The sequence below is a fragment of the Idiotropiscis lumnitzeri genome, unplaced genomic scaffold, assembly GCF_059441095.1.
Source record: "Idiotropiscis lumnitzeri isolate Australia: NSW breed Sydney's pygmy pipehorse unplaced genomic scaffold, RoL_Ilum_1.0 HiC_scaffold_28, whole genome shotgun sequence".
Taxonomy (NCBI): domain Eukaryota; kingdom Metazoa; phylum Chordata; class Actinopteri; order Syngnathiformes; family Syngnathidae; genus Idiotropiscis; species Idiotropiscis lumnitzeri.
The window spans coordinates 128,142-139,536 of record NW_028283566.1 but is presented as its reverse complement, the minus strand read 5'-3'; the positions used below and the strand labels follow the sequence as shown (position 1 = coordinate 139,536).

The 11,395-nt window shown below is 44.4% G+C and overlaps 1 non-coding gene across 1 annotated transcript; it reads left to right on the top strand.

Annotated features, from left to right (window-relative positions):
- The first annotated feature begins 224 nt into the window (after window positions 1-224).
- Window positions 225-388, top strand: LOC148315966 (U1 spliceosomal RNA). Its single transcript, XR_015840483.1, has one exon. It is a non-coding gene; the product is annotated as a U1 spliceosomal RNA (small nuclear RNA).
- The last annotated feature ends 11,007 nt before the right edge of the window (window positions 389-11,395 follow it).

Here is an 11,395-nt window from a genome sequence, read left to right as displayed (position 1 = left end):
ACACATAACAAAATGAAAACTATGATTATCCCGATAAATTGTGTCTTTCAAATTTTTCATAGTGGTCATAACATCAATAATTGTTTCATTTTCATTTGGAATGTATGTGCAGCAATGTTCTCCGAGGCTTATCTGTGGCTGGTTGTGTGGTTCAATGTATGTGTGGTTTGAGATTGTGACTCTGGTGGAGATCCTTTTCAAGGGACTTCCGTCGCTAGGCCTTTCAGCTTACCTGGCAGGGGAGATACCATGATCACGAAGGTGGTTCACCCAGGGTGAGGCTCAGCCATTGCACTCCGGCTGTACTGACCCCTGCGAATTCCCCAAATGTGGGAATCTCGACTGCGCAATTTCTGACAGTGGGGGACTGCGTTCGCGCTCTCCCCTGTTTTTATGGCTGCCAGGATGGCCGAGTGGTCTAAGGCGCCGCGTTCAGGACCCAGTCTCCCCAGGAGTCCTGGGTTCGAATCTCGAATTTCCCCATTGTGGGACTAATAAAGGGCAAATTATTGGCTGCCAGGATGGCCGAGTGGTCTAAGGCGCCGCGTTCAGGACCCAGTCTCCCCAGGAGGCCTGGGTTCGAATCTCGAATTTCCCCATTGTGGGACTAATAAAGGGCAAATTATTATTTTTTTGGCTGCCAGGATGGCCGAGTGGTCTAAGGCGCCGCGTTCAGGACCCAGTCTCCCCAGGAGGCCTGGGTTCGAATCTCGAATTTCCCCATTGTGGGACTAATAAAGGGAATATTATTATTATTATTATTATTATTATTATTATTGCACTGCGACTGGTGGATCCAGTCGCCACGCCCCGCGACCTTTGCTGCCGTCCGCGTGACTCCCATCATCTGGCGAGGGCCATCTCAGCATTCACTTGTCCCAACGAAGTTGTTTCAACACCTTGAAGAAGAGTTGGTCTCCAACACGGACGTAATTTCTCTGTGGATCAGAACACACTGACCAGTAATTGTGTCTTTGCATCTTTTTCGGTCAAACATGTTTTCCATGTGGACTGGGACCGATGTGCCAGTCGCTGGTGGTTCTGATGAACCTGAGAGTCTATGTGTGCAGCCATATAGGATTTCGGAAGGGGATAGTGTCATTCCTTCGGCTGGCACTATCCTCATTGCTGTGATTGAAACACAGTCTGGCCATTGTCTTTTTTGTTTCTCATTGTCTTAATATTGTCTGGCCTTAACAGTTCCATTAGTGCGTTCCACAAGTCCTGCAGACTGTATGCACAATGACGCTTTGAGTCAATTTTGCAGCAACTGTCCCACTTGTTACATCATTCACAAAATGCAACATTTTCACTTTAAATCACCCTTGAAATTCCAACTGTCAGGATAATTCGATTACACACACGCTTGAACACACTCTGACGTGGCTCTCACCACAGGATCCAATTATTGTGACTAATATGCAAATGGATTCACTTTCCTGTGTTTCTGCAGCAACACAAGTCCATGAAGCCATTTTTTGCAGTCACTGTTAGCTCAATGCTCATAGTAATTTGGTTGTGCGTTAAGATGCTCCTTTTTGGTCTCATGTTCCCTTGAACATTATGTTTACCACACACTAGACATGACCCACAAAAATTTTAAAAAGGTTTGTTGTCCTAGCTGTACTGTGGATATCAATCCCCCCTGTTGAGACATGGGAATTTCCATGACTCAATTTAGCAGTTAAATATCAAGTTGGTAGTGCTAACACATCGTAATCAATGAGTTCATGCTTGACAAGTTCAAAAACTTTGTAAGCCTCAAGTGTTCAAACAATTTTTCTCTTCCGCAAATGTCATTGCCTGGTCATAAATGATGTCCAGCAATGGTCGTGTGATTTCTGAGTAATTTGCAATTCATGCAACAAAAAAATGTACACACTTCTATAAAAACATCATTTACTTCTAAAGGATAATGTAATCCTGGCAGTCATGAGCTAAACACAGAGCAAAGGGTAGACTGCTAGGAGCCACCAGCATGACTTTTGTTGTCCTGGCAGGAAAGTCTATTGTTTCAGAGGTGTCTCGTTCACACCTCCTTTGTTGCAGCCTTGATCCAATCTTCCCGCATTCCTCTCCTGAGGGTCTTGTCATTAGCATGGTCTAAACTTCGGTTACACTTAAAGGATTTCATACATTTGACTTTTAAAGGAATATAAGAGTTTGAGCTTAACATAGTTCATTAGATGTTGGTGCATCCAATGTATGAAAATGTGATATTGTAAAATGCTGAGAGTGTGACTGGTGAAGCGAAACTGGTTGCGGGGGTTGTGCAAGAATGGAATGTTTTAGAAGCAGAAGGTGCTGAGCGAGACGAGATGACTCCGGGAAGGAGCGGCCATCGGGGGATCGCACGCAGGAGGAGCCACGGGATTCGGCGGGAGGAGAAAGACCAATGAGAGCGAGCTAAAGTTAACTGCAATACACATAGCCAATAGAATCATGCCAGGATGCCTTTGTCTCTGTGCCATTTGCATGTTGTATAGTATGAATCATTACTGGGCAACTCGGAGGTAGAACACATTCACTGGTGGCAAGAGAGGTGTAGAGTTGTATTGAGAGGGACCCGAGACCCAGGTGCCATGTAGAAAATCTGTATTGGGAATAAATCCACTTTGTGCGTGAAAATGCCTGCTTCCTGATACCTTTCTATTGCAGAACGAGCGCGCATATTGTTGGATGAGTGAGAGTTGGGTAAGGTCGCAAATTGGAGTCAGATTACTTATTTGAGTTTACATTGGGTTAAAGTTAAATTCTAACATTGATATAAAGATAAATTCCAACAATTTATGGTGACCCTGATGTGACGCATGAGAGGTAAAAGAAGTTTCAAGGGAGTCTGGGACTCAGAGGAAAGAAGAGAAGCCTGGGGCTTCAGAAAAAACCACAAGAGTCTGGGACTCAAAGGAAGCCTGGGGCTTCAGAAAAAAACACAAGAGTCTGGGACTCGGGCCTGGGGCCCACGTCCACACCAGGTGACGACCTGATAAAGAATAAAGGAGCCGCACATCCGACCGGCCTTCCTCTTGGGCCCACAGTGACATAAGGTAAGCAGATCCTTTTCAAATTCTGCATATTGGCAACGCTAAATTATAAGAGGAAGGCGGAGCGGAATGGTGTTAAAATATATATGGTTAAATAAATAAATAAATATATAAATAAATACATTATAAGAGGAAGGAGGAGCGGAACGGCGTTAAAATATATAAATAAATAAGTGTAACAGTGTGGACGATAGTAGAGTAAAATCTGGGATTTACCTACTAGAATAGTTTGGAACTATTCGTGGTTAAGATACGATATGGTTAAATAAATAAATAAATATATAAATAAATAAGTGGAACAGTGTGGACGATGTAGAGTAAAATCTGGGATTTACCTACTAGAATAGTTTGGAACTATTCGTGGTTAAGATACGATTTAAAATATCAGAGTGGAAGCGGTGTGAATGTGAAGGCTAAAATTGTTCTGCGTAAGAAGTGTGTTTGGGACACGCACGAGTGGATTTTGATTTCAAGATGGCGAAGGAGAAGAAGTGTGATAGTGGTCTCGGGTCCCGGGTGTGGCACGGAGGTTAAGAATAAATTCATAAAAATGAAACATAAAAAAGAGAAGAAAAACATGAAGTCGGGATGAAATAAGAAAAGAGAAAGAAAGAAAGCTAGAGAAAAGAGAAGAAATTGTGTCAGTGTAGAGATTGGAAGTTCAATAAGAAAAGAGAAAGGAACAATTAATGTTCCATTGAAAGGAGGATGATGAAACAGGCAGTATTGAAGAAGGGGTGACTTGAACAAATGAAAAGGATAAGAATTAGGGTCTGCTGTAAGGAGGAATTGAAGAAATAAATATTTTATGTTTCATACTCGAGTTGATGGTCTTTATATTAAGGTAACTGTAATTAGTAACTGGAATGAAATGTACAGATGGAAATGACACGAGGAAAAAGAAGAGATTGGTGTTAAAAAATAAGAGTGAGAAAGATTTTACAGAAGGCAATGATCGTAAAATCATGAGTGTGCTGTAACAAAGAGTTCACAGCCCTTTGAAGTTAGATGCTCGTTCCCAAGTAGGGGGAGGAAGTCAGAGAAAGAGGATGAAGTGATTGAAAAAGTGGAAGAAAAGACGGAATGTCTGAGAGGCATTCATCCACAGTTGCCAGACTCGCGACAGTATGTGTTTGAGCCGCCGCCGTATCCGACGGCGCCATTAATGGCCCCGTAGTCACCTTGGGGGGGGCAGAATGGTTTGAGATGCAAAAGATAACATTCACGGATGGCACCAGCGACCATACAATTGATCGAACAGGCTGTGAATAATGAGAGAGAGGGGGCGCGGAGAACAGCAGGGGAGTGTGGAGACGCCCGTGCTGGCCCCGGGGGGGGGGAGCACCAGCAGGAACATGTAAACATTTCAGACACAAGAGGAAAAACAGGCATCAATGGCAGTCGTTAACTGATTGAAAAGGAAGATATGCCTTTTGGTGCTCTCGAAAGAAGGTCACAGTCCTTTTGTTTCAGAGGTGTGTCTCGGCACCCCCCTCGATGTTGCAGACGTTGATCTAATCTTCAGGCATCTGCCTCTCCTTGAGGTGTTCTCATGTGGTCGAGCATGGGTCGCACTGTGGAGCAGTGCTTTTGCGATACTAGTGGAGTAGAGCATGGGGTAAAGTATATATTCAACCGAACAATAAATATAAATTGGCAGGGAGTATGAACGCAAGTTGAACACTGAAACATGCAGGGGACACCTGAGGAACGGCAGAGCAGCGACAGTCTTATTAAAATTTTAATTTTTAAGCAAAGGGATTATGGTTTTGGGATAAGTTTTAATTGAAGTATTCTATGAACATGTTGAAAGAAAATCTTTGGAACGGGGAATATCTAGCCATTGGAGATTGGTTTACCAAATATAAAGTGGAACTAAATATTTGTGTAGATGATTTATTAACTGATGTGTATTAAATGTGACAACGGTGGAAGACAGATGTTTTTTTGACTGTACGACGCGAACGCTGACATGACAATTTTAAAGGACATGACAGCATTCCATAAATACCAGACTGCTAACATCCGCATCTATGAGCTGTTTGATGTCACAGGTGCAGTTTCGTCAGCTACGTCCAGGAGAGGAGAAACGACATCACGGAGAGTGAATGCGAAAAGCAAGAGACCCACAGTTGTAAATTTTGGCATACGCTGGCTAAATTGAGGCACAATTAAGGAACTGCCAGCACAAATCTCAGTGGAATCAAGGCGGACGCGCCAAGGGAGGGGTCTCTGTGTGGAATTGGAAAGTATCTTTTGTTGAATGAAAGTGTGAAAGAAAAAGTGTTTGTATGTCTATGTGGTTTGAGTGAATGTTTAAGGGACGGGAGCCTCAGGAAGGAAAATTGATTGAGGTCACCGGCAAGCCCTTACAGCACGTAGGGTGCAATGGGCGGACAGGCCTGATCAACCTGAATCCCTATTGCACTCCCAAGTATTGATTTTCAAATTGTTTTTGGAGAAAGATTGGAGTAATTAAATTCAAGCATCAAGTGAATGATTGATTGACGTTATTACACAAAATTTATGCAAAACTGAAAGTTTTGGAAGGAAGATAATTTGTCTCTTCTCACTGGCAATTGCCACACCTCCAGTTATCTCCACAGGTTTGAGGTGACATGTGACCAGAAGGCCAGAGAATGCTTCAAATAGCGCCTCACCACGCCCATCCCGGAGGTTCTCCTCAACAAGGAGGGAGAAATAAGATATCCTAATTTAGGGTCCACGGTACAGATTAAGATATAGTTGTTGCTTTAGCCTGCTCATGTGCTCCACAGGAGTTATTATTATTCACATTGGATGAGCGACTAGATAACACACACCCAGTCCAGGATAGGGCAAAATTTTCTTGGATTGTTTAGACCTTTCCATATAATACAGCACCACAGCAGTGATACTTGAAATTAATGTCGAATTAGTGGCACTGTCTTTATGGAAAATTACTCACTTAACACAAGGGTAGGTTGTTGTAGAGGAGATATTTCAGACACAAATGACCCTGAATGTTATTCTGATATTTTCCATTGTATCGTAGTTCATTGTATTTAGGACTAAGACATTGTAAAACACTGTTTGGAAGAACTTATAGAATACCTCAAATTTAAGAGCAAATGGGAAATAGATGTTGAAGCAACTTTAGTTGACCATATGTGAAAAATGTTAGGAAAACAAAAGACGGGCGCAAATTTAGAGTGACAAGGATCTTTCTGTCTCCCAGCAGGGGCACTAAATTAGTGAAGCCAGGATACTGGGTGCTTGTAAGAAGTTTGAAGATAAGACATTTGTAATTACCCAAGGGGGAAGGAGGCGTTAGTAACAGCTGTAAAGATAGCAGAAAGGTCAACATTGGTTTATTCGACACGTTGTAAAGAGGTCACGTTGGTTGAAATCTCCTACAAAGGAGACACCAGACTAAGAGGTTTATACAGAGTTACAAGCGGGACAAAATTTATTTAAGAGGAACTGTCCTCACTTGAGGCCGAGGCCAGACCTGCTGACCAGCATGATGGTCACCAGCTAAATGGGGACACCTCAGGTGAGATTGGCCGTGCCGTGCATCAGATATTTCTGGCCCGTTGGGGTCGATGTTGCTGTGTCGTTCAGGTGGGGAAGGGGGAGACAGGCCTGGTCTATGTGGCCAGGGCGAGACGTGAATGGAGTGAGACTTCCGGCAGTGACCCATCCAATAATGTCGACATTACACAGCTGTTCCAGTTGGCCGTCCACAAGGGCGTGCACCTTCCAGTGGCAGACATCAGGCGAAATAGTCCATCAATGAAAAAATGCTAATCGGCCTAAGTAGAACACATTTTGTACATGATTTTGCACGACATCAGAAAAGGAAAATATGGGATTGGATTAAGGAGCGTGACTAAAAATTGTTGTACTTGCAGGTTTAGGAGGCCAAGAGAGATAAAAACATTAAAAAAAGAGGAAGCAGCTAAGGCAGCCACCGACGCACGCGGCTCCCATTGGACCTGCTCCTTCCAGTTCTGCTGCTTCTGGGCTAGGTTCGGGTGACGCAGCGCCACAGCAGACTGGCGTCCAAAGCAGGCCGTCAACGAGGTCGGGACCGCGGTAACAGAGGTACGGGTGGTTATGGACAGGGATTGTGAGTGGGGTGTGCTCTGGCTGCGGGGTGTGGGGTCACTGGGTGATGAGCTGTCCATGCCGAGCCACTTTCTGGAATGTGCCATCCTCCGGTGCCATATCTGTCACAAAGAGCTCCACCAGCGCAGGGGGCGCCACCGTTACCCACTCCCAACGCACTTGACACAAACCCGCTCGTACCCCATTCCATGACAGGGGGCCGCGGAGCTTCAGCGTTCGAGGACTAGCAGGTCCTAGCATTCCGGGGACGGTGGATGGACAAGTTTTCGATGGTGCTGGATATTGGGGCGAGCTATGAGCTCCTTCCGCAACCCCCACTGAGCCATGTGGACTCTCAAGATTGCCTGAGTCACTGCCATTCACTGAACGAACACTGGAATTCGAGTGGCATTCCCGGATGGGACTGAACTTGACTGTGCACATCCCACGGAGGGAGCATATGTCGTGCTCTCTTCCTTCCCAGTGGCTAAACTGAACTGAAACATTTGAGGGCAGCTCTGAAACCTGGTTCCCATCCTCCCGCGGTGGGTATGCCCTGTTCCTACTCTGGTCTGAGTGGTTTAGCAACCGCCACCCATTCAATTCACCAATTGACACATCACATTGTACATGTGATCACAAACATGATTTGGTTTATCAAAAATGCACTCATCCAAATTTAGTCATGAGTGCATCTTGCGTTAGAATTGTATATTTGTTATGTCTACCGGCGTTGCCTCGCACGCGTGCCTTGTCCCTGAGCAGCGGAAATGGTATGAATTGTTTACTTTCGCCGAGCCACAAATCACATTGAATATTGATGCGCGTCATCATACTAGAGATCTAGACCCCATAGTTGTTGAATACTCCGCGTCACAATCGGGAGATCATATTTCAGCACAGACTACAAATTCTTTGGTTTTGGGAACATTACTAAATTTCAAAATTTCCAGGGAAGGGTCGCTCGGAAATGGTAGTTCCGTGTGTGTCTCTGCTAGAGGTGTTGTGGACCCAGGGCCCGACTGATTTGGGGCTCGGCTCCACAGCTCCGCGATTGTTTTTACTGTCTCTACCCCCTCCCCCAGTTGACAGAATCAGTGTGGGCACAGCCTGTAGGTGGATTGAGCCAATCATGAGACAATAGGAGGTGAAGACTGCAGCGGTCTTGGAGCTGTCTATGTCTTGTAGAGCACCTTTTCTTCCCGTAAAAAAAAAAGAAAAAATAATAGAGGTTTAATTCGGTATCTGCGTTATTATAGTTTTGGGATTTTTTATTTTAAGCATAAATGGTTACTATTTCATTTGGGTTGCTTTAAAATTTGTCAATTAACAGTCAAAATTGGAGCGTTAGCTCGAGGCTTAATTTGTAATCTCGGAACACAGTTAGATATTTGAACTCAGTGAACTCAGCATCACTGGAGTCGGACATCACTCCGTACATCAACCTCCGGGTGCTTTCCCGGAGGTGGACTCAATCTCGCTGGTAAGGACAGTTTAGAGTTCTGGCTAGAACCTCACACGCCATCCAATTGGGAACTACAGAACAAACGTGGTACCATAACTCACAGTTGCGCCCGGCCCCAGTATTTGTGCCCGCCAAGGTTGAGCTTAGAGGTTGACCGCCCGGACGGGCAGGTCAAGAGAGGGAATGTGTAGATGGCATGAATTGGATCAAAGTCAGACACTTTCGAGTCTGAACAAAGACGATGACGATGCAACTGTTTAACTTATTGACTATTTTGCTTGCTGGCGTGTGCTTTGTGTGGACGATGTTGGCGTTTGAACATAGGATGGGGGATGGCAGAAGTGATGAAGCGAAAGGAGCATGTAATGGAATGGTATGGTATGGAGCAAAGCGAGATGATGGTAAGACGCTGACACAGACACAACAACTACTGCTAAATCTGAAATGTAAACAACCGACACAGGTGAACACTTGGGTGACAATTTTTAATTGGACACACCCATGGAATGATGTGGGAATAAAAAAGAAAGAGCCTATTTTTGACACCCAAGTTGCAAAACAAAAGTTCACCTGCCTAAAAGTTAAATGGGACTGGTCCTGGGATTGGAAATCTCCAGGAGTCATGGTATAATGAAAATGTGTCTTTGCCAGTTGGAATCCCTCTCGTTCGTGATGATGTTTGGCTGTGGTGTGGAGAGAAAGTGCTGTACGATAGGCTTCCCACCAATGCCTCAGGTAAGTGCGCCCTGGTAACGCTGATCATGCCAGTTAGTGTGACAGCCTTAGATCTGGCCAAAATGGAGTGGGAAGGTGTTGGACAATGGGGAAGAATCCCCTTCCTTAACAGGAAGAGAAGGGACATGCAAGAATGGTTGAATGCAGGAGATCCCACATATATAGATGCAATTGGAGTCCCAAGAGGGGTCCCTGACGAGTATAAATTGGTGGATCAAATTGCGGCAGGATGGGAGAGCCTTTTCCTGTTCGTTACAGTAAACAAAAATGTGGACCGGATTAATTATGTCCACTATAATTTCCAACGATTGGCGAATTTTACCACCTCAGCACTCCAGGCAGTGCATGAGCAATTGGCTGCCACGTCTCTTATGGCATTCCAGAACAGAATAAGCTTAGATATGGTGTTAGCCGAAAGAGGAGGAGTGTGTGGTATTTTTGTGGATCAGTGTTGTACTCTGATTCCCAACAATACATCTCCTGACGGTCGCCTTACCAAGGCATTGGAGGGTCTGCGCACGCTAAGTAACAAAATGAAGGAGCACTCAGGTGTGGACACCAGTTGGTATTCTGACTGGTTAAACATCTTTGGTAAATATAAAAGCCTGATTGCATCAGTACTGATTTCTATCGCTGTGTTTGCCGCTATTATGGTGTTATGCGGATGTTGCTGTATTCCATGTATCAGATCATTAACTGTTAAGACAATAGAACGCACGTTGGGGCCACTCCCTCCGGGTGGTCAGTACATGATGATCCCTCAAAAGGACCCCCAGGAGGCGGAGGTAGCCGTGGCCCTCCGGGAGTCCAGGATGTGAGTATGGAAAGATGGCCTCGGGAACCTGAGGCCATAAGGAGGGAATGAAATTTTCTACTAATTTTATACTGGAATTAAAGTTTCTACTGATTCTTATTCTTTTACTAATTGTTTGATGAGTTGTAATCTAATCTCGTTGCACACTTGAGTACAATGACAATAAAGGGATTTCTATTTCTAGCTTATGGCTAGTGATTTTTAGCTTGTGTTTAACAATAAAATAAGGTGTTGAAGTGATGACCTCAGATGTCTGAGGTCATGAGAGGGATTAAAGGATAATGTAATCCTGGCAGTCATGAGCTAAACACAGAGCAAAGGGTAGACTGCTAGGAGCCACCAGCATGACTTTTGTTGTCCTGGCAGGAAAGTCTATTGTTTCAGAGGTGTCTCGTTCACACCTCCTTTGTTGCAGCCTTGATCCAATCTTCCCGCATTCCTCTCCTGAGGGTCTTGTCATTAGCATGGTCTAAACTTCGGTTACACTTAAAGGATTTCATACATTTGACTATTAAAGGAATATAAGAGTTTGAGCTTAACATAGTTCATTATATGTTGGTGCATCCAATGTATGAAAATGTGATATTGTAAAATGCTGAGAGTGTGACTGGTGAAGCGAAACTGGTTGCGGGGGTTGTGCAAGAATGGAATGTTTTAGAAGCAGAAGGTGCTGAGCGAGACGAGATGACTCCGGGAAGGAGCGGCCATCGGGGGATCGCACGCAGGAGGAGCCACGGGATTCGGCGGGAGAAGAAAGACCAATGAGAGCGAGCTAAAGTTAACTGCAATACACATAGCCAATAGAATCATGCCAGGATGCCTTTGTCTCTGTGCCATTTGCATGTTGTATAGTATGAATCATTACTGGGCAACTCGGAGGTAGAACACATTCACTGGTGGCAAGAGAGGTGTAGAGTTGTATTGAGAGGGACCCGAGACCCAGGTGCCATGTAGAAAATCTGTATTGGGAATAAATCCACTTTGTGCGTGAAAATGCCGGCTTCCTGATACCTTTCTATTGCAGAACGAGCGCGCATATTGTCGGATGAGTGAGAGTTGGGTAAGGTCGCAAATTGGAGTCAGATTACTTATTTGAGTTTACATTGGGTTAAAGTTAAATTCTAACATTGATATAAAGATAAATTCCAACACTTCTCTGTTATTGGTTTTAAGGCTCTGGCAATGATTTTTCTATTTGCTTATCACTGATAATGCGCCCTTTTAAAGTTTTGACGTTTGTTTGAATTC